Genomic DNA, 25164 nt, shown 5'->3' on the forward strand with positions numbered 1-25164 from the left:
GCATATACAGAAAGGGTTAAAAGAATAAGTTGAAGATTGCAATGCTATTGCTGTTGAGATTGTAAATAACTTTATTTTCCATATAATGGTAAACTGTTACTGTAAATATAGACCTTATTTTTTTCTCTTTTTCTCTTTTTTTTTCTTTTTAATCATGTTACCAACCTAAGGTTTGTAATATTTTATGTTTTATTAAGTCATGAGGTCCAGATGATTCCATGTTGGAATTGGACAATTAAAGTAGAATATCAGTGTGTAAAACCTCATAGAATAAATAAATTAAGAGAATTCCTTGAATGATTCAGCTAATTTAATATGCATAAATGTCTTCATCTAAAGCATATGTCTTAGTAGCTTGACCCTTCCTTATTGAGTTATTCTTGAAGCATTCTGAGGCTTCTGATGCAATGTTGCCTCAATGAGAAGAAGAGAGAAAATTATCTGATGTAACTCAGTAGATAATGCAGGGAGGAAAAACATTGCCCTTTCAAAAAATGCAAGGCCTGTTATTAATCACTTAATGATGTCTAATAGTTTCAACTTTACTGTTTAATTTGATTCATTTTCTTTATTGCCCTCATATATGCAAACTCAGGGTCCAAGCTGCTAGTTTTTCAGTGGCAAGTCCCAGAAAATTTCTGCAAAAATATGCTTTCTCCTATCATCTCCTTCATAAGCCCAATAAACGAAAAGGTAGTTTGTCAAAAAACAGCTTCTCTTTATCATGATTGCTCTAATCAGACAAACATCACAACTACTTATTTCTATAATGTAGTCTCAAGGTTTATTGGTATATTATGTGCCAAAGACTGTATCAATTAATTCAGGAATTTGGTCCACTTCTGTAATGACTGAACAGAAAGCAGTTGTCTCTCTGTGGGAAAGCAAACCCCAGGAAGAAGGCAGTATCTGAACAAAGTCTGCTTCAGCTTTAAACTCTAACCACAAAACAAGATTATTTTTCTACATTGCCTTTTGTAGTTATAGTTCTTTTGTTTATGCATGCAATAATAAATAAGTATTTTATATATGGTATTCTGTCTGTGATAGCTGTTCTTTCCACCTCCCAAAATGGGAGCTACAGTTGATTGCTTACCAACAAGCTTCTTGGGTCATACACTTGGATTAGTCAGCAAATTAACTCATCATTAACTCAACAAAGTAAGGCAGCCTTGGCAAAGTGGGTGTGATTTGAATGTGAGGAAAAATTTTCTCCTTCATTTTTATTCTCTAATTGAGGATTTTTTCTGTGTTTTTAGGCCTAATTCTCTCTTCTGCCTAATCAGTTTTGTGGTGGCATAACACACTCTTGATGGTGTAAATCAGAATTCATTCCAATTGGAATTGAATATTTTTTTCTTATTTACATTTCTTTTCATCAAATAATTTGCTTTCTTCTTCCATGAAAAGCTGTTACTTCAGTGTCATACATCTGACAGTCTGTTTAATTGTTTGGTTGAGCATGAGGAGGCAAACAAAAGTGGTGCACTGGGAGTTGCAAACTTCCACTTGTGCCCAGAACAACATATGGATCAGCAGAGAGTCAGGCAACTTTCATTATTTCCTGTTAGCTGTCTGTTTTCACATTATAGGAACAGCGTACATCTAAAGCCTGCTTCCAGAGCCTTTCTTGTTTTTCAGTTGTGGGATTAAATTTGGATTGTATCTCCCATATTTGTAAGCACTCTGCAGCAGTGTTTACATGAAGAGGCCTTTGTGGACTCATCCTGGTTTGACTAGATTGCTACTAGAAGCTATCAAAGGGCTATAAAATCCCCAGAACTGGCTTTACCTTTCCTGTGGGCATTGACCAATGTGACAGTTACTTCATATCACAGCTGCAGCTGCAGCTTTTCCCTTTCAGCTCCTCAAACTGCTCAGCAGCAGGGATGGCAAAGCCTGTCTGTTCCGACCTGTAAAGCTTCTCTCATTTCTTGCTGTCTTTGCGCCTGGGAGAGGATGTAACACTAGCACAGCCTCTGATTAGACACAAGGCCCCAAAGAGCAGCTGACTCTAGAGCAGAAATGCTGAAGCAAAAAAAAAAAAAATTGATTTCTAGCACATGGATCTGAAATCTAATCAAATTTCAGTAATACCAGCCCATGACCTTTTTTCTTAGTGAATTTATGCACAGCTTAGTCCCTGACTCCCTTATCACTTTGTGTGTGCTGGTGCTGTCTTCAGCATAATTATTGGAAAATTTTGAGTGTTAATTGAGCATGATTGAATTTTGGTATGAATTATGTCTACAGTATGCGAGAAGAACAGTGTGCTTGCATTTTTCTTGGGGTAGGAAGGAACTGGTTTTGATTTTTCATGATCTAGTTATTTTAACGTAGTTCCATGAACAGAAGTATTGTGACATAATGCCATGTGGTACAGTACAGGTTTCACTTGACATCCATAAAATGTACCACAATAAGGTTCTTTGCAGTATTGGAATGAAAGCTCAGATAACAGTATGTTTTCTAAACCCTCTATTTTCAGTTGTTTCTCATAGCCGTTAAACTTTACTTTGGGCAGAAACTCGAATAGCTTTGTTAAAAATACACTTGAAAATACTATTTTTTGGAAACGTTTTCCAAAAAGTCTTGTTTTTCATTTCTGAAATTGTATGAAAGTTATGGCCTCTAATAATTTGCTGAGTGTTTTGATGCTCAGTCTGTACTACAATTTCAAAACTTTTGTTTTCTTTTGCTTGTTTTTTACTGTCTGTTAAAACTGGTTATTTTGTACTTATTGGTGCAGATGCTGCAGTTTAATCATTGAAAGGGTGCATTAGATAAGTATTTTAAAGTGGTTTAAATTAAAAATACTATATATTAGAGGCATTAAAAATAAGATTTTCAAGATTTTCTTGAAAATTTTTAGAGTTTAATCAGCCCTTTATGTAACATGCTTGTACTTAAACTCAAACTTTCTCCAACAAACAAGGATTAGGAACAATAATTTTGGTTCTGCAAAATAAAATAGTTCCATTTCCTTTGTAAGTATTTGTAAATATGCTAAAATATTTCTCTAAATCATTTAGACATACTGTGCAGAAAATTGATTCAGAAGATGGCATTTGTGCAATTTCTGCATATTTAAGCTTACTAGCTAAGTACAAGGTAGGTCTTAAAATAGTTCAGTTATTTTTTCCCTGTTCTGTTTTCATTTTGATTCTAAATGTTATTTTCCTTGGAATGAAATAAATTTGCATTTGAAATAAGGCTGGATTGAGACAATATATTGTGAAAAACACAGGCTTGATCATTTTTTCTTCATATATTTAAGCCTGAAGTTTAGGTGAATATCCAAACTTACATAGAAGCTTATTAACTGAATGAGTAGGTTTTAAGTTAAAGCAATAAATCAGATGTGTAATCTTAAAATACCATTTAATTCATGTAAGCTAGAGATCTTTTCCAAGAATGCAGGCTTTTCAGCAAAAAATAGTTGCTAATTATTTTAATTTTACAATTTTATTGTAAATTTAAATTATAGGGTTTCACATTGTTTTTTGACGAAAAATGTACTGTTTATTTCTGCTATTTAGCAGTTCAAAGATAAAGTCAGCTGAGGCTCGGTCATTCAAAAATGTTTTCCATGCTCTAGAAGATTCACCTATGGAGTTGGGGTTGTTCAGCCTGGAGAAGAGAAGACTCCAAGAAGATCTTATAGTGACCTTCCAGTATGTGATAGGGGCCTACAGAAAAGCTGGGGAGAGACCGTTTACAAAGGCTTGTAGTCTTAGGATTAGGAGCAATGTGTATAAACTGGAGAGGAGCAGATTTAGACTAGACATAAGGAAGAATTTCTTCACCATAAGAGTGGTGAGGCACCGGAGCAGGTTGCCAAGGGAAGTTGTGGATGCCCCATCCCTGGAGGTGTTCAAGGCCAGGTTGGATGGGGCCTTGGGCAGCCTGATCTAGTGGGATGTCCCTGCCCATGGCAGGGCGGTTGGAACTAGATGATCTTTAAGGTCCCTTCCAACCCTAAATATTCTATGATTCTATGAATTTTTATAAAGTAACTAGATGCTCATTTCTTGAGCAAGTTATAGAAAAAAACATGATTACTAGAAAATTACTCTAAAACAATATCTCAGAAATATAAAAGAACTGCCTATATAGATTATAATTACTAGACTGAAAATTATGCGGACATTTCTTTTGTAAGTTCAAACTAATCATAAATCTTTGTTTGGATTGTGAGGAAAAATTTAATAATATCAGCAAACATGAAGAAATACGAAGGGAGAAGCTTTTGTATTATATATTTTCTTTTTTCTTAGTTTCCAATGAAATAATTAGAAACATCCAGTTCAGGACAGCCAGGTGTCCAAGAGGCTCAATGATAGACATCCGTTGGTGATGATAACTGTATAGTAATAATTTCTTTTAGAACTTTTTTTATTCTATTTAGTATTGTGAACTAACTGCACTTTGCCAAAGCTAAGATTTCTGCAACCTGATTTGTCCTCCTTCACTTGTCATGCACAAGTGAATTGTTACAAGGAGGACCATTGGGATTTCTGTCTCCGTAAGATGGAGGAAATGATGGTGACTAAATAAAATAAAATGCACAGTTATTTTAAGCTTCATGTCTAAAGTTATTCAGTCAGGTGTAATAAAATGTTCAAAGGACCAATGCTTTGAATAAATGGATAAGAAAAGATATCTGTAAATGGTTGGATTTCAAATCCAACTCATGCTGTCATTTGCCTTTCTCACATTACATAGGTTTGCATTCTTCACAGCAGTAGCAACACAGATGAGAAACTTGTCTTCCTCAGAAGAACCTGAAAGCATTTTTTCTCTCCAGTCAGGGATCTGGGTTTTTTTTGACCCTTTGAATCTCATTTTTAAGTATCTCATTAATTTATAGTGGCCTGGTAATAAGATGCAGTTTTTTCTTGAGAACAGTTCATGATAACACCTTGCAAATTCTAGCAATGGAGTATCTTTACAGTGACCACCGCTTATATCTAATCTAAATCTACCCCTTTTCAATTTAAAACCATTGTATCTTTTCCTGTCACTATAGACCTGATTAAAGAGTCTCCCTCCATCTTTCTTAGAAGCATCCGTTATATTCTTAAAGGCCACAATAAGGACTCTCAAAAGGCTTCTCTTCTCCAGGCTCAACAACTCCAGCTCTTGTCAGTCTTTCTCAGAGGAGACGTGTTCTGTGATCATTTTTGTGGCCCTCTTGTGGACCTGTTCCAACAGTAGGTCCATGTCTTTCTTGCACTAGGGACCCCAGAAATGATCAGTCATGCTAAAATATTTCTTAGAATTAATTTTTTTTTTCAGTTTATTAGCTGAATATCAATTTATTTTCTATAGGTACCCAGTGACGCCGTTGTAGGGTCACTGCATTGTAGCATCACAATAACTTCACAAATATTATATTGAAATCATTGACATTAAAGAAGCCTAATGTTTTAAACGACCTAAAAGCTAATATGAAATTACTCTAATTGAACTGAGAAAATTAAAAAGTTCCCTAATTAGTAAAAAGAACAAAGAAAGAACAACCTCAGAAAACCTTTGTCTTCTATCTTCAAAGCAAATTATTCTTACCATTTTAATTTCCATTAGAGTTGATAATATTGTTCCCAATGATGAATGCCTAAAGGAGCAAAATTTTAATTTATTTTTCCAAAATGAAAAAGATATAAATAAATAAATATATTAAAACATGTAAAAAATATAATGACCATAATATTGAAATAAAAATTTCATGTATATATAAAATACAGAATATTTGAAAGTATGATTTTTCCTAAACTCAGTAGGTTTTTGAAGAGAGAAATTTGTTATTAAAAGTGTAATAGAAGCAGAAATTGCATATTTTGGCAGCTACAGAAATTTTCAGTATTTAGGTTTTGTGCTATTATCATTAGTTCATTTCCAGTTTTGTCTTTTACTAGTTTAAAAAATCAGAAATATATTAAGTGCTTTTATGAAAATAATGTTATTTGTGTTGTGTTCTGATGGTGTACTAGTTAAAAGTTGTAGTCTTTCTACTTTAGGAAGTCCACTTCTGAAAATTCAAAAGCATTAAATGGAAATTGAGGAGATGTGACAAGAAAAAACTACAGTATGGTTCAGAGCTTGTATGATACCTGATAGTTAAAGGAAAATGAAAAAAAAAAGATGGAAACATTTCTCAAGGTTCATTTTTACCTTTATCCTGGGGAAAGACAGGGATGGGCAGATGTTAACCTGGTTTAGCAGCCACAGAACCCATGGGATCAAACAACAGTGGAAATAGAAGATTTCTGTGCTTCTTTTCAGGGATCTACATAGCACTTTCAGGTCCCAAGATATTGAATAAATTGCTCTCTTAAAAAAGAATTGATATCTGTTTTCTGTGTTGCATTTTGAGCTGAGATTTCTGCAATAGTAGTTGAGGAAATTGTACTAAAAGAAAGCAGTTCATAACTTCCTATGGACAGCTCAAGAGGTTAAAATTAAAATCCCACACTAATAGTTCAGAAAATAGGTTGGTGTAATTGTATGCAGAACAGTGCAGTTTGCCATGAGCCGTATAACGTATCACTGCTTTTAGCAGAGCTTGTAGATAACTGAAGGACTCTGCAACTCATACACAGCATACACAGTATGTCGTAAGATACTTCCCGTGTTTCTCCTCTCTGCACATGAGAACACTAACTTCGACATCTGTAGCACAGATAGGGAAAATGAAAGGAAATAAAGATTTTTGTATTTCAGACTGCATAATTTTGTTTTGTTATGGCAGTTTGTAGGCAACATCCTTGCTGAGAAAAAAATATATAAGAGATATCACATCCAAAACACTTCATTTTTTTCAAAAGCATTTCAGTTACTCTGAAATACTTTGATGTCGTAATTTCTGTGACAAGCTGTGCTGTGCTCTCCCAGCAGAAGGAGCAGTAGGTCTGGAGTAACAAGGCTGTCTTTCCTTTTGATATCTCCAAGTGCTATATTGAAATAACTTTAATGCAAAGTACACATTGAAATGCTGTCATTTGAGCTCAGCTTTTCTGAAAATTCCCAAATCCTTTAAATGTCACCTTTGTATACAGAAGCCTAACATGAAATAAATTGACAGATCCTTTATAGAGTAGGGATGTATCTATTGAATTCCTTGAAAGCTGATTTTTAAAAAGTACTAGGTAAGAAAAGTAGATTAATGGGTTAAATCTCTTTTTGCATTATCACTCCAAAAGGCAATCTTTCATTTTCCCTCTGGCAAAATCATTATTCTTAGCTTTCTTTTCCAACAGCTGTTAGATTTTTCTGAGTCTGGAGGGAAGTTGAAAGACTAGACGATGACTAGGCTGGGTGACAGAAGATTCAATTGTTTTACTGTTTTAGGCCACCACCAGTCAACATGGAACACTATATATTACATATGATGTTGCACAGTGGATTACAGATCTGCAAATAAGTTATTAAGAGATTTCTGAGTCTGGAGAATTTGGGGTATTTTCTGCTATGGTGTTAGGTTGGGATGAAACTATTATCTGATGGCAATGTCCTTCTCATGCCTATGCTCTTGTGTCAGTGGACCTTAAATCATGAACCATAAGATCTTATATCCTGTCACTTGTCCCCATTTTCTCATTTCATAAATGATCTTTCTTAGTGTAAACAACCATAGGGCATGTTATTTCCTTTCTTTTATATCTTCCAAGTGTTTTATTATTATGAGCTCAGACAAAACACTTCTTTTCACTTCCTACTCCTCTAGTTCTGCCTGCTTATGCCATGAAACTGTACTTTGTATTTCACAGAGTATGTGTTTCCTCTTTCTTGGCCATCAGAAGCTGCCACAGTTATACATTTCTTAGAATTTTGAAAAATAGTGTTTAGACAGTTCATTCACAACTAGTACTTAAGTAGGTTAATTTTTTTTTCTCACTAAGGATTCTAAAGATAACTTTCTGTTTGCTTTGTGATGTTTGGAAAGCTAGGAATTTGTCTTTTTACTGTCTCAAGAACACACATTCTATCAGTCTTGGCACAAATTCAAATTAGATTGTGTATCTGAAAATGTTCTACCAGATCTAGTTTTTTATTCTGTTTTCTATTCCGTTTTTTTATTTTTCACTTCCTGCTCACAAGAGATTCCTCCATTCCCGGGGTAACATATGGAGATATATTCCTGTATTTTGTGCTAATTTAGCAGGCTATTTCAAAAAAGAAATTTCTGGAAATTAGTACTGTCCAAGAAAAGTGTCATTTAGTGGTTAAAGTCCTGGGAGATTTTACAAAGATTTCCTTCTACTTTTCCTATTCTAAATTCCACATCCAAAAATATACAGTTATAAATAGAAACACACACATATTGATATCTGTATATTCCAGCATTTTCCTGGGATATCTGCTATCACTACAGTGATTGAATGACAATTCTGATTTTGTGTGCAAATGTAATTTTCCTGATAATTTCTTTTCCTTGATTCCTTCATGCATTTCCCAGTGTACATAAAACCAAAAGTAAACAAAAAACTCCAAACAACCATAATTATGGGGTTTTTAGCCTGGATTTATAAAATAGCCCTCTAGATGACATAACTTAGAAGCTAAGAACACTAGAGCAAAGACAATATTGTTCAGATTCTTTTAATAATGTGAACATAATTATTTTTCTTTGTATCCTCACATTACAAAATACATTAGTGGAAATTCAAGGTGCTTTAGTGTATGAATTACCTTTACATTATTTACTCTGCTGGTTTACTTATGCAGCAAACAGTGGATTATTTCCTAGCCAAGTTAAACAGTTGTTTCAAAGAACAATCCAGACATTTTGGTTTCCTACACACTGCCAGATGAGTTGGTCAGAAATGTTGCCACGACATCCGTGTAACAAAATATCATTGAAAGAAGTTCCTCCTCTAGCCATGGTAGGTGTAGCGTCACATCTTTTCATATTCATACCTCACAGGTGAGAAGGCATCGTTTAAATAGACTGATGAGGTTAGAAAAGATACAGAAAAGAGGAAAGCTCCCTGGAAGTTTCCATAATACAAGAAGAAAGCCCAAACAACAAGTTACAGTAGTCAGCACTGAGTAGAGAATTATGGCAGAAAAGAATACTTAAAAGAATTGTTCCTGTCAGTTCTTCCAGCAGACATGAGACTAGGTGTCCAAAAGAAAAGAAATAAAGAATCTTTTTGGGCACCAAGCAAATTCTTCTCCTTCTCTTAAAGGTTTATTGTCATAAGCCAACATTTTAAAGTAAAAACCTGGAATAAATTGCTGTTTATCAGGATAGATAAATGAAAAAATCAGTAGAACAAAAAGAAAAATAGACAAGTACATCAGAAAGAATATCTTCAATAAAATCCCTTTAATGATATGTTTTCAATTATTTGAAATTAAATTAAAAATACCAGTTATGCTTCAACATCTCATTTTAAATAGATGACATCTCAGCAAAGCCATGAGTCTTTTCAGCATCATATATAAGTCAGGAATCTACCTCATTATCTAACAATGAAATTAACAATGATATTACTTGTGCAGGAATTTATTTTTTAATTGAATACATTGTACATATTCAGGTTATACGGTGCTATAACATTAAAAAAAAACAACTAATGAAAATAGGAAGAATTAGGCCAATTCATTTTTTTTTCCATCTATGTCTTTCTTGCTTTAGTAGCACTTATTCCATGATGTCATATGCTGCTCATTGAGTACTTCATCATCAGTTAGAGTATTTGTCAAAATTAGCTAAAAGACAATAGATGTGATGTATAGACAAAGGGCAATATAAGGTTACTGAAAACTAAGTAAAATAAACTCTTATGCTACCAACCTCACATTTCAATCCAAATTAAAATCTAATTTAAAAGGAGCCTAAATTAAAAAAGCTTACTTTATTCCTTCAATTTGCAGAACTATTCCATTCCATTAGGCAACTAATTTCTACCTGTCAGATATAGAATGAAAATGGTCTCTCTCTGGAGGAATCTTCCTTCTACTTGTAGTAATTAGGTATGAAGAACCTGGGAAGGTGCCTATGCTTTGATAGTTGCTTGTGCTTAAGTCTCAGAGCTCATCAACTCATGGGTAAAAGCAATTGAAGTGTCAGCTTCAATAGTTTCATGCTACTGAGGGCTAAAATGAGGTTACATATTTCATAATTAAATAACAAAATTACTTTAATTTTTGTTAGAGGACCATGAAAGGTTACCTTTGTGAAATCCATGTATATAAATCCCTTTTGTTGATCTGTTATTTTAATAAGCTTTTAGAGGCAGTATGAAGAGGTCTTGATTGCTATTAGAAGATAAGAGCCAGGAGAATGTAAGTAATGAACAACATCAAGGCAATGATAAACAACATGAAGCTAACAGAACTGTGCAAGCAAAATAAAATTGCTCATCCTGCAATTCTCTTTGGATTGCACCTCTATTTATCTATCTGTTTATTTCTTCCCTAAGACTACCTACCAGAATAGATGGGGGGTGGGGGGAAACAACTCTACAATTTGCTGGAGAAAATGGAACACCATACTTGTCATTTAAAATCACATCTCGGTGTGATTTTAATAAAAGAAGAAAAAATATGTTAATCAACATTCTTGTATTTTTCATAGTGTATTTGCATAAAGATAACCTATTTCTGGATCACATGGAGATTGACATGTCCATCCTTCAGTCTAGAGCAGACAGTATATTATTCTTCTGCAACTACATTATGCTTTATTATAAAGGAAAAGGGGGAAAACTAATTACACTGACTTATTACATTGTTTAAATTTAAATCAAGACAAATGTGAATTTGTAATTTTTAAAAGTCCAAAGTATTATAAAATTGTTTGAAGGTGTATCAGTGAATTAAGGGGAAGAAATTATTTGGAGTGGAGAAAAAATTTGCTTTATTTTATTGTCTTGTCCCTGGAGTATTTTAATTTTCTAACAATGTGAGCATTAAGCTGACTGCAAGTCCCTTTATGGGTGAACACAAGCTTTGCAAAGTTTAAGTAGGAAAATCCCTGTATACCTCTGTTGTTTAAGAAAACAAAAACACCTTCTATCTGTTTCCGTATAAAAGGAAGAACAGTAATTTTTATATTCCTGCAGAGTTTCTTTTATTAAATTGTATAATTATCTCAAAAATAGGTTGATATTAGATCAATTAGTGTACTCAGAATTCCACAATGTACTTTCAAGAATGGCAGATTTGGAAAACAGTAACCTTTTATTTTACATTTTCTACAATGCTTACAGTAAATTCGTTAATACTGTAAAATTTGTTCCATCAGTAGGGGGTTATGATCCCACAGCATCAAATTAGCATAAGCGCAACCCTATTACATACAGTCGAGGACAGAAGGGCCTTGTTAGGAATTTATGTCAGGAAGAAATAATTGTTTTGTCCTAGAGGGGAATGAATTCTAAAACATTCACCTCAGGTTAGCAGAAAAAGTGGGGCTGCCTATGGCACTTCTACGTGAATTCTTGATTCTCAAATATTGATAAAGGTGAGTTTAAAAGGCTACACTGGCTGGGATATAAAAATAATTACTGTTCTTTTATGAAACGAATTAAATTGTTGTTGAGAATGCTGAAACATACAACCCTGTGCATTTCATGCTCCATTCATCTGGATTTTACATATACTGCTGGTTTTTATTCTAAGCAATCTCTATTTTTTTAGTTTTTTGGATGTTGTTTTTAAAATATGAATATGAATATGTATATGTATATGAATATGAATACATCTTCACTGTTCAACTGTTTTGAAAATATCTTAATGACCACTTTCTTCTGCTGACAAACTCCTGGTAGATATGAAAAAGAAAAGCATGTGAAAAAGCTTCACATTGCTAGACTGGAAATATGTTTCTTAAAAAGGAATGGAGTCTGTGTTTTCTAGTCATGGAATCTGCTCTTGCAGGGAGCTGGGAGAGTGTTCCCCAGTGATAGCTTGAAGTCAAATAAATATCACAGGAAAATAAATATCACAGGAAGGGCATATCCACTAGAACAACAAGAGGAGGTACTTTTCAGAGGTGGATGAAAATATTTCACAGGCAATAAAAAAGCCAGGGTTATGGAAATCATTATGCTTTATGAGGAGATTTCAATCTCCACAGAATTATTTCAGATAGATTCCTTTAAAACAAATGTAGTATTTTCACATCAGCTGAATATTAGTTTTGGTTTGGTTACTTAACTTTTGCATTATAACAGCACCAGTTATATCAATATATTTGATTATCTATATTGTATTGAATATTTCTACACTATAAATGGTGTCACCTAATTAAAATATGGAATTTTCTCCTTATGTGGGGAAAAGTGTCATTTCTTCATTTTGTCTTGAAACAAAAAGAAATTTCAATGCATTAGAAGATGGAGAAAGAACTGGAAAAGATAGCTGAGATCTATCTTTCAAATCACTTATAGGTGACAGATTTTAGCAATTTGGAAACAATCTTTCATAAAAGTAGCCTGAAAATTGAAGATATTACTGTGTGAAATAACATGATATAGAACAATCAAATAATAACAGGCAGAAAAATAATAAAACTAATCTATGTATTTACTTTTTCTCAATTAAATGTTTCAGTTGAAAGAAGGAATAGAAATTGATATTGAATTGCTACACATTTTGAACAGAGATGTGTAAATAACTTTTAATTTTACATACACAGAACTTGTGAAACCAGTGAATATACATCCTCTAAATCAAGGAGCTTCATGTATTTCATGCAATGAAGGGTTTATAGGGAAATACTACTATTAGTGATCCTCTGCAACGATCTCATACACATAAAAATTGAAAAAAAGTTAATTTTTATTTCAGTTATGATAATATTCACCTTAAGCAGTGGCATTAGAATATAAATATTGGAGAATGATAATGCAAACATTTTTCATGTCATCAGCTAACGACTAAAATCAGAGGGATTTTAGTTTTTGTTTGGAGTGTTTTTCCTTCTTCTTTTTTTCTCCTTATACTTTAGGAATAATCTTTTCTTAAAGTGATACTACCAGCAGCTGTTTTCTTGTACCTTCCCAATAACCTAGTTGGGATCAGCGTCAGAAAGACTGGACAGTATTAAATGATCAGTGATCTATACACTCATCATTTCCAATATTTTCATAATCTGCATCTTCATCAAATAGAAGCAAAACACTGAGGAAATACCATTGTATGTCCTTTATTTATTTGACCTACAACAAGAAAAAGGAAGGATCTCTTGGAGGCATATTAAATATTTGTAAATAGTTAAAAGATATAAAAAGCTATTTTAAAGTACAAAATGTCAAATAAATGTAAATGTCACCTAGTCTGCTAGATTTGGCTGGATAGAGTTGATTTTCTTCAGACTAGTTAGTGTGGGTTTGTGGTTCAAATTTGTGCTGGAAACACTGATAACACAGGCATGTTTTATTCACTGCTGAACAGCGCTTACACAGAGTCAAAGTATTTTCTTCTTCTCATACCACACAATCAGTGAGTAGGCTGGAGGTGCATAAGAAGTCAGGAAGCGACACAGCCAAGAGAACTGACTCAAACTGATCAAAAGGATATTCGATACTATGTGACATAATGCCCAGCATATAAAACTGTGGGAAGAAGAGGGAAGGGGGAGGACATTTAGAGGTTCAGTATTTTCTCTTAACAGGTAACCATTACGTGTGATGGAACCTTGCTTTCCTGGAGATGGCTGATCATCTGCCTGCTGGTGGGAAGTAGTGAGTGATTTCCTTGTTTTGCTCTGTCTGCGTGCATGACTTCTGCTTTACCTATTAAACTGTCTTTATCTCAAGCCACAAGTTTTCTTATTTTCATTCTTCCAATTCTTTTCTCAATCCTGTTGTGAGGGGCATAAGTGAGCAGGTGTGTGGTGCTTAATTGCCAGCTGGAGTTAAATCATGACACCTGGGTAAAAAGAACAGACATTAAAAAGCTAACATGAGAACGCTAACAAAATAAGTTCAATTTCTATTAAATTTACAGAATCCCTACATGTACGCATGTCTTGTGGTATTTCAGTTAGAAGCTGAATGAAAATTTTGCAAATTAGTGATGGTCCAGAATTATCTCAAGCTACACAGAAATGAACAGAAATTAATCTAGATGCCTGTTTTGATTTCAGTGGTGACATTACTGAAGAAATAGCTGCAGCAACAATTAGAGCACTTTAGAAAATCCTGTCAATGATGCACTTTTAAAATATGCAATATTTGTCTCAGGAAACGTGGATGCACAATCTGATATTTTACCACCAAATATTTATTTAGATTAACAAGATATTTGATTGCTAAGCCTTAGTTAAACAGCATGATGAATGCGTGATAAAATGTCTAAATATGATAGTTGAAATCTTAACTTCAGAAATGTGGTTTGACCAGTCAAATGACATATAGGCTTCTGTAACAACCACTATGAACTTGAGAGAGCACATTTATGCTCAGGGCTGTATTTCAGTTTCTTCTAATAATTCCTAATTATCTTTCATTTTTTAAATCAAAATAAAAACCTTCCATCTAATAAAAAATCTCTCAAATATAAGTCTCGTGATATTTTGGTTTTTTTATAGGTTAATTGGCCTAGGATTTGGGGAAATCTGTAAGTTTGGCAAATGAACTTGTGATATATGTAAACCCATCTGGTTTTAAATGCCTGAGGCACTGAAATATTACAGCATTAAGATTGCTCTTGTAAGACATACAAACTTAACATATGCTAATGATAAGTTGATTAAGTGTAGATTTATACAAAATGGACTTCTCAATCTTTGAACAGTTTGAGAATTCACACAGAAATTCAAAAAGTCCTTATGAATCTGGCAGGTGATATTTGTGTGAATTCTGAAAGTCCTTGACTGGTATCAGTATAAGAAAGATGAGAAAAGCTGTGCTGCTGAAAAAGTTGTGTGTGGTGTAACAAAAAGAAGGCATAAAATGTCCTGTACAATGAGATGCAAGATGATTTATTAACACATCTTCAAGAACAAATAGTGTGAATGATGGTTTTACAAGTTTTTGCCTTATGTACCTTAATTAAATATAATAAAACTCTAAGATAATAATAATTTTTATATCAAATTTACAATCAAATTTATGAGGAAAAAATATTTTTATAAAAATGCATAATCCAAAATAAAAATGTTATAACATTTTCGTAGATTGTACAGAGTTAGAGAAAATAGAAAGATCACAGTACTAGCTGCAGATACTATTTTCAATTGAGAGACTTTAAATAGTATTTCTGAACTAGTCGTATTAAGTCCAGGATGCCTATGAGACATGATTCTTTCATAGAGGTTAATATATTTTATAGGTATAAATCTATTTTGTAGCTTGGTTTGAGAGCACTTGGATGTTCTTGGGAATCTGGAGAGATACCAGTTGACTGGCAGCTGGCAAATTTTGTCCCAGTCTCCAAGAGGGGCAGCAGGGATGACCCCAGTAACTACAGGCCTGTTAGTCTCACTTCAGGTAAGATTACAGAGAAGATTATTCTGGGAGCTATTGAAAAACGCCTAAAAGACAACATAGTCATTGGTCCCAGACAGCATGGTTTTAGAAAGGGAGGTCCTGCCTGAAAAACTTAATTTATATCTATGACAATGTTACCCATCTAGCTGACCAAGGGAAACCAGTTGACGTAATCTTTCTGTATTTCAGCAAGGCCTCTGATACTGTATCTCACAGTATCCTCCTAAACAAAATGTCCAGCATGCAGCTGGATAAACACATAATGCAGTGGGTGATCAACTGGTTGACTCATTGGTTGGGCCCAAAGGGTTATAGTAAATGGGGTTACATTGGGCTGGCAACCAGTCACTAGCAGGGCTCTGCAGGCATTCATCTTAGGACCAGTACTCCTTAATACCTTCATAAATTACCTGGATGCAGGACTTAAAGGTTTACTAACCAAGTTCAATGATGACATGAAACTGGGAGGAGCTGTTGACACTGTTGAGAGCAAAGAGGCCCTGCCAAGTGACCTACACAAATTGGAGAGCTGGGCAATCACCAGTCACATGAAGTTTAACAAGGGCAAGTGCTGGATCTTGCACCTGGAAAACGGGACCCCTGGATATACATACAGACTGGGGAGTGAGAGGCTTGAGAGCAGTCCTACTGTAAGAGGTCTGGGGGTTCTGGTCAACAGCAAGTTGAGTGTGAGCCAAAGGTGCGCCCTTGCAGCCAAGAAACCCAACCATGTCTAAGGTGCTTTAAGCACAATATTGCTAACCTGTCAAGGAAGGTGATTGTCCCATGCTACTCTGCACTGGTGTGGCCCCACCTCAAGTATTGTGTGCAATTTTGGGTGCTGCAGTATAAAAAGTGTACCAAACTACTGGAGAATGTCCAGAGGAGGGCCACAAAGTTGATGAAGGGTTTAGAAGGAAAGTCACATGAGGAGTGACTAAAGTCACTTGGTCTGTTCAGCCTGGAGAAGAGGAGACTGAGGGGAGACCTCATTGCAATTTACTGCTGCCTCACAAGTAAAGGAAGAGGAGCAGTCACTGATCTCTTCTCTGTGGTGACCAATGATAGGTCACAAGGGAATGACAGGAAAATGTGCCAGAGAAGGTTTAGGTTGGATATTAGGAAAAGGTTCTTCACTGAGAGGGTAGTGGAGCACTGGGATGGGGAAGTCACGGCTCCAAGCCTGACAGTATTCAATAATTTGGGCAGTGCACTCAGCACTCAGACACATGGTATGAATTTTGGGCTTATCTTACGCAGGGAGAGGATTAGGACTAGATGATCCTTGTGGGTCCCTTCCAACTTAGGTCAGGTAATCCTGAAAATACCGGAAGCCTTCATTTCTTATAGAATTATCAGGAGCATAACAATGTTTCCAGTACTTTCACAATGGCAGTGAGTATCACTAGTACTCTTTACACATAAAAGACTTCTGTAAGGAATAATCTGTAAAACATACTTGTTGCATGTAGTGTTGAGAAACACTTGTTTCATTACAGTAGAGTGCTATGTTCAGGATCAAACTGTCATGTATATTTTTGCATTTAAATGTTTATGTATATATTCCACTAAGCTAAGAAAACATTCAGATTGAATTGCTTTATTTATATTCCACCGAATATATGATGGTCTTCTTACTAAAAAGTACCATTCTGCTCACAGGCGGCTGTCATTTCAGTAAGCCATGCTAATGCCATGAATTTTAGTACTCGTTTTTCTAAATTATGTTAAATACAAAAATAAAAAGCATAAATACTGCATCTTTGAAATGCATCAATATGTATTTCATGTGTCAATATGATTATAAAATAGGTAATACCATCAGTATAATTATCATCATCATGAGTATTAAAATGGATCATAGAATGACTTTGATTGGAAGGGAACTTCAAAGATCATCCAATCCCAACCCTCTGCCATGGGCAAGTGCATCTTTAACTAGACCAGGTTACTCAATACCTCGTCCAACTTGACCTTGAACACTTCCAATGATGAGGCATCCACAATGTCTCTGGGCAACACATTCCATTGTCTCACCACTGTCACCACAAGAAAAATTTTCTTTATATCTAATCTAAATCTGCCCTCTTTCAGTGTAAAACAACTACCCTCTGTCCTGTCACTATAGGCCCTAGAAAAATCCTCTTTCCCTCTTCCTTATAAGCACCGATTTACATACTGAAAAGCCTCAATGAGGTCACCCCAGAGCCTTCTCATCTCCAGGCTGAAGAACCTCAACTACCTCAAGCCTTTCTTCACAGGAGAAGTGTTCAAGTCATCTGATCATTTTCATGGCCCTCCTCTAGACCTACTGTGACTCGTTCATTTCTTTATTGAACTGGAGGCCCCAGAGCTGGATGCAGTACTCCAAGTGGGGTCTCACAAGAACAGAGTAGAGGCAGAGAATCACCTCCTCGACCTGCTGGCCATACTTCTTTGTATGCAGACCTGGATTCATCTGTTCAATTTTTCTTCTTCTTTCTGAACATCCTTTCTCTGAATGGGAGGATAGAGAAGAATACCACCTGCACTCCAGATCCTTTTAGCATTGCTCCAAGTGATATCTAGTCTGTTTTGATGGTTCCAAGTTGCCTCGTCACTGTATCATTAGACTATAAATGGAAGAGTAGGATCAGATGATAATCTGTAGGGTTCACCGGGCTTGGCAGCCTTTCAGTAATATCATTAATATGAGCTCCTGGTAGACAGCAAAATTCTCTAGAGAAATTGTCTGGATGGCAAATAGATGCTTTGATGTCTTTCAGCAAGGAATCTCCAATTACTAATGCCTTATGTATTTTCCTGGTGGCATGGGTTCTAAGAAGGGAGGATGGTTGGATGAGCTTCACATGGCTGGTTTCTCCTGAATCCTGTCTGTTACTCACATGCTCTTCATTCCTCAACACCAAAACATTATATAATGAAAATTCACAGAATGGAGGAAGGCTCTTCTTTCTATCTTCAGCAGGCACAAGGGCCCACTCTCCTTCATCTCATGAGATATTTGTTTCAGTCAGCTCAAGTTTGAATTCAGGCTTATCTTTCTCTTTAAAGTCTTAATGCAGGGCCATTGCTCACTCTGGGCACAATATCATGTATTTATCTCCTGCTCCCATTCCTGGATACTGTGCTTCATGTTGAACTCTTCTTGTTATTTAATGTACGTGACCTTCCTGTGTGGCATAAATGTATTTATTATACTATAATGAAATATTCTTTCTGAAATATGACATAGTTCTTTCCTTATTCTTTAAAAAAATTTCAAAAAAATTTTCATAAGTGAACTCCAATTACTGCTCATTAAAAACCTTTCATGAAGAATACTCTCTTATTATTACACAAATTCAAAGCAGATCAATACAACTCGTAAAAAGCAATAAAGTCTTCAGCTGACTTCAGCAGGTCTGCAATCTGAATTACAATACTTTTTATTGTTTCAGCAAATTGGTGCTGGGAGTCCTGGGAAACATCACACTTCCTTTTTTAGTCATCCTCCAACCATTTAACTTTGTCTTCTGCTTTCTGGAAATGAATGGGCCTCGATGGTTCTAGAACTGAAAGTGTCAATCTGATGCTGGTACAAAGAGGAAGCTCCAGGCAGAAACTCTGGAGAGTTGATTTACCTATCACTTTCAGCTAGCTAACAGAAAGCAGTTGACTAAAGAAGTTGTTTCAAAAAAAGAAAAAAAAATTACAAAATTGTCTGTGAAATATGTTGGGGGTTTTTTTGGCAAGATTTAATTCCACATTTCCCAGTTGATGACATAAAACTTTTACCAGGCTAGGTAATCAAGACATTTTTTGTGCATAAGTTGAATTTTAATAGCTCCCACAGGGAGACATTGCAGAAATTATCATACTGTGTTTGATCACTGTCTCCATCGAGGTTTGACACTAAGAGAGGAAGGAGACATACCTGCTGTTTTAAAGAAAGTTAAGTCCTTCCCATTCCATTATACACTATCATGAGTAATAATTATCACGCCTGTTTGAATAGGAGTCATTCTCTACACCAACAGTGAGAATTTACATTTTCAGCTGTAAGATTAGATTCTGTTTTATCAGGGGTCTTTTTTTCCTAAGGTTACAAGTGTTGTTAATAGTCATAAAACTGTTAATTCTTTTTAAAAAAATATTTTTTCCAACAGTGTCCATTTGTAGTTTTTAATCTTACAATTTAACATTAAAGTGTATAGAGAAATACATAGATATCTAGGTCATCAAGCAGAAGTATTTTTTATTAATGAAAATAAAAAGAAATGTTGCAGTTTATTTGTCTTTCTTCTCCTTTCTAGTTCTCTAGCTTTACATTACAGGAAAGAAGTGTTTCTTTTTTTTTTTTTTTTTGTTAGTACAAGATATTGATGCCATCTCATAAATGTCTGACTCAACTTCACTGCATGTATGCAAACACGTAGCACAGGAAACAAATAAGAGGTGTTAGAGATGTGATCATGCTTGCAGGGCTATGATCTTATTGGCATCATAGAGACATTGTGGTGTAGCTCCTATGACTGGACTGTTGGAACGGATAGATTTAGGGTCTTTAGGAAGGACAGACAGGGGAGACAAAGCTTGAGTGTGCTTCTCTTAGGTCAATGACCAGCTGGAATTCATGGACCTCTACCTAGGGATGGATGAGGACCTAACTGAGAACATATGGGTTAGGTTTAGAGAGAGGTTAGGGACAGGTGACAGTATAGCAAGGGTCTGCTACAGTCCAACCAACCAGGAAAACTGAGTGGATGATGCCCTCTGTAGACAGATAAGGCCAGCCACGTATTCACAAGTCCTCATCCTCATGAGGGACTTCAACTACCTAAATATCTGTGTGGTGGACAACAAAGCAGGGCATAAACCATTCAGGAGGTTCCTGGGATGCATTGAAGATAACTTCCTTCTCCGAGTGATAGAACAGCCAACAAGGAGAGGTGCTATGCTGAACCTTGTTCTCACCAGCAAGGAAGGGCTGGTGGGAAATGTGAAGCTCAAGGGAAGTCTTGGCTGTAGTGAACATGTAATGGTGGACTCCAAGATCCTTAGCACAGTGAGGAGGATGTGCAGCAAGCTCAGTACCCTGGATGTCAGGAGACTTTGGTCTCTTCAGGGATCTGCTTGGTAGGGTATAGATTCATAGAATAACAGAATCATAGTATAGTTTGCATTGGAAGGGACTTTAAAGATCATCTAATTCCAACCCCTCTGCCGTGGGCGTGGGCACCTCCCACTAGGTCAGACCTTCCAAGGTCCCATCCAACCTGGTCTTGAACAATACAGGGAAGAGGGCATCCATAGATTCCCTGGGCAACCTGGTCCAGTGCCTCACCACCCTCATTGTGAAGAATTTCTTCCTAATGTCTAGTCTAAATCTTCCCCCTACAAATTATAGCCAGTCCCCCTCATCCTATCACTACATGCCTTCCTAGAAGTCCTTCTCCAGCTTTCTTGCACAACCCCTTCATGTACTGGAAGGCTGTTATAAGCTCTTCCTGGAGCCTTATCTTCTCCAGGCTGAACAGCACCAACTCCCTCAGCCTGTCCTCATAGCAGACATGCTCTAGCCCTCTGATCATCTTCATAGCCCTCCTCTGCACCAATTCCAACAGCTCCATAGTCTTCTTATACTGAGGACTGCAGAACTAGACACAATACTCCAGGTGGGGTCTCACAAAAGTGGAGTAGAGGGGCAGAATCACCTTCCCTTGCTTGCTGCCTCCACTTCTTTTGATGCAGCCCAGGATACGGTTGGCCTTCTGGCCTGCAAGCATGCATTGCTGGCTCATGTCAAGTTTCTCATCGATGAGGACCCCCAAGTCAGTGCAGTGCAAGCAGGGGCAGGTAAGCTAAGAAAAGTGTAGGAACGCTGCCAAGTTGTGTAGGGATGATGTCAGGAAGGCCAAGGCACAGGGAAGTGAAGACTAACTAGAAGGGCTTCTACAGGTATGTCATTCAGAAAAGGAATGTTAAAGAGTATGTATCCCCAGTGATGGTTGAAAATGGTGACCTCATATCAACAGATGAAGAAAAGATTGAGGTACTTAATTTTTTTAGTCTCAGTTTTCACTGACAGCCGCTCTCCTCACCCCTCCTGGGTATGGGACAAAAAAATGGTGACCAGGAGGGTAAACTCACTCCCACTGTAGAGGAGGATCAAGTTTGTGACCGCTTGAGGAACCTGAACATATAGAAGAGAAGGCTCTAAGGAGGCCTTACAGGGAACTTCCATTACCTGGAGGGAACCTACAAGAAACCTGGATATGGACTGTTTACAAAGGCCTGTAGTAATAGGACTAGGGGCAATGGGTATAAATTGGAGAGGGGCAGATTTAGAATAGACATAGGGAAGAATTTCTTCACTATGAGAGTGGTGAGGCACTGGCACAGGTTGCCCAGGGAAGCAGGAATGCCCCATTCCTGAAAGTGTTCGAGGCCACGTTGGATGGGGCCTTGGGCAGCCTGGTGTAGTGGGATGTCCCTGCCCATGGCAGGGAGGTTGGAACTAGATGATCTTTAAGGTCCCTTCCAGTGCAAACCATTCTATAATGCTATGACTCTATGATTCTAAGTCATTCTCTGCAGGGCTACTGTCAATCACATCATCCCCAATCCTGTATTGAAACTGGATTGCCTAGACCCTCGTGTAGGACCTTGCACTTGGCCCTGTTGAACCTCATGAGATTCACACAGGTCTACTTCTCCAGCTTGTGCAGGTCTCTCTGGATGACATCCCATCCTTCTGGTGTGACAACTGTACCACTCAGCTTGGTGTCATCTGCAGATTTTCTGAGGGTGCATTCGATCTCCCTGTCCATATCATTGATGAAGGTATTAAACAGCACTGGATCCTATATAGATCCCTGAGGGACACCTTTTGTCACTTATCTCCATCTGGACTTCGGGCCACTGACCGCTACTCTCTGAATGCAATTATCCAAACAATTTCTTGCCCACCAAACAGTCCACTCAACAGATTCACAGAATCACAGAATCACAGAATAACCAGGTTGGAAGAGACCCACCGGATCATCAAGTCCAACCGTTCCCATCAAACACTAAACCATATCCCTCAGCACCTCATCCACCCGTGCCTTAAACACCTCCAGGGAACGTGACTCAACCACCTCCCTGGGCAGCCTCTTCCAGTGCCCAATAACCCTTTCTGTAAAGAATTTTTTCCTAACGTCTAGCCTAAACCTCCACTGGCGGAGCTTGAGGCCATTCCCTCTTGTCCTGTCCCCTGTCACTTGGGAGAAGAGGCCAGCACCCTCCTCTCTACAACCTCCTTTCAGGTAGTTATAGAGAGCAATGAGGTCTCCCCTCAGCCTCCTCTTCTCCAGGCTAAACAACCCCAGCTCTCTCAGCCGCTCCTCATAAGGCCTGTTCTCCAGCCCTTTCACCAGCTTTGTTGCTCTTCTCTGGACTCTCTCCAGAGCCTCAACATCCTTCTTATGGTGAGGGGCCCAGAACTGAACACAGGATTCGAGGAGCGGTCTCACCAGTGCCGAGTACAGAGGGAGGATAACCTCCCTGGACCTGCTGGTCACGCCGTTTCTGATACAAGCCAAGATTCCATTGGCCTTCTTGGCCACCTGGGCACACTGCTGGCTCATATTCAGTCGGTTGTCAACCAACACCCCCAGGTCCCTCTCCTCCAGGCAGCTTTCTAGCCAGACTTCTCCTAGTCTGTAGCACTGCACAGGGTTGTTGTGCCCCAAGTGCAGGACCCGGCATTTGGCCTTGTTAAACCTCATGCCATTGGACTCTGCCCAGCGGTCCAGCCTGTTCAGATCCCTTTGCAGAGCCTCTCTACCCTCCAGCAGATCGACACTTCCACCCAGCTTAGTGTCGTCCGCAAACTTGCTCAGGGTGCACTTGATGCCTTCATCCAGGTCATTGATGAAGACATTGAACAGGGCTGGACCCAGCACTGAGCCCTGGGGAACCCCACTTGTCACTGGCCTCCAGCTGGATTTCACACCATTTACCATTCATAGCTCTCTAATTAGGAGAGGAGGGTGTGGTGGGGAATCGTGTCAAAGTCTTCACAGAAGTCCAGATGGTTTACAACCGTTGGTTTGCCTGAGTACTCTGACATGTTTACCCCATCATAGAAAGCCACTAGGTTGGTCAGACAAGACTCTCCCCTGGTGAAACCATGCTGGGTACTATGGGATAAAGCCCTGGAAGGGAGAAGGACTCAAGAAAAGTGGTTAATATTCACAGATGACCCCTTCCAAGCTCAGGAGTAATGCATCCCAACATAGAGGAAGTCAGTCAAAAACAGCAGGAGGCAGCATGTATGAAAAAGGAACTCCTGGGGGAAAAAAGGAAAACAAACAAACAAAAAAAAAACCTACAGAGAGTGGAATTATGGACAGGTAGTCTGAAAGGAACATAGGGAAACAGTTGGAGCAGCCAGGAACCAGGTTAAGAAAGCTAAAGCCCTGATAAATCTGTCCTGGGATATCAAAGGCAACAAGAAAAACATCTGTATGTCTCAGAGCTCTGAGACAATCTGTCCCACTGAACTGCCAAAAGGGAAAATCTTCTATGCAAAGAGTAACCGAAGACTGACTGGGATTTTATTCTAAACTTTGTGAAATATTGTGCCCCAGTTGCCTTAATTAAGCTGCAGTATCTAAACAGCAAGTTCCCTGCATGTTGCAGAGCTCCTGTGGAGTTCTTCTGTAACTCTTTTCCTTAGAAGTTTAGCAGCTCCAAATGATCCTGGTGTTATCTCTGCTATGCTGCTAATGGCTGCCTTGGCTCCCAGTGTCACCAGTGTCACATCAAGTAACTGATGTTAGAAGATTGATGCAACTGGCATTTGTAACTGGAATCTTTTTGAAATTAGTCTTAGTGTCCTTCATTACCAAGGGCCATTTGGCACCATACCACTCATGTGAAAGGAAAGAATAAATACAGGATTTTCTCAGTAATTTTCCTTAACTCTGTGAAGGTGTTCACAGAGTTACCTTTTTATTTGTGTGTAGCCTGATGGGTTGTGGAAGATTGGTATTCCTTCTTGTTCAATCCCCTTTTTCTCTGGCTTTTTTGTGTGCTACCCTTATGAAGACTTCAGTAAAGAAATAAGTGAGCAAAGGGTATATATATCATGTGAGTATGACAGAAAAGTCATCCTGTAGAAAATCTATGTGCCAATGAGCTTTGAAGGTACGCTTATTTGCCTGGTAAGCAGGCAAGTTACACTTCTGAGATAGCTTATGGAAAGGAGGAAATGCTTGTTTCTTCAGCTCCTGTTGGCCTGTTTTTGAATTGTAAACCAAGAGGATTTTTTGCTGTCGTTGTCATTTTGAAGTTTTAACAAGATGGGCCAAGTCACTCCAGAGTTTTATGAGAGACAGAGATGGTCATTCCAGTGGAATAGAGAAATTTTACAAACTGTTTATCAGCAGTCATCTAGTACTTTAAGGTCAAACTATCTTCAACCTCCACTCTAACCAATTATTTTGAAGGCATTTATGTTGAGTGCTAACAGTTGAATATCCAGCATGATGAATAAGTGAGATTTGGGAGAAGTTAAATTCTACAAAAAGCTACAGGCAGACTGGCCTCCAGGCCTCTGGAAAGTACTGAAAGGCTCAACATATTTCTCCCAGAAAACACATATCATCCGAAACTGAAGGAAAAAACAGAGAAGCTTACAGACTTTACTTCTTTGGCAAAGTTCTACTTGCCTGCATACCCAGTTTTGATA

Source organism: Phaenicophaeus curvirostris, chromosome 3 (assembly GCF_032191515.1).
Source record: "Phaenicophaeus curvirostris isolate KB17595 chromosome 3, BPBGC_Pcur_1.0, whole genome shotgun sequence".
Lineage (NCBI taxonomy): Eukaryota > Metazoa > Chordata > Aves > Cuculiformes > Cuculidae > Phaenicophaeus > Phaenicophaeus curvirostris.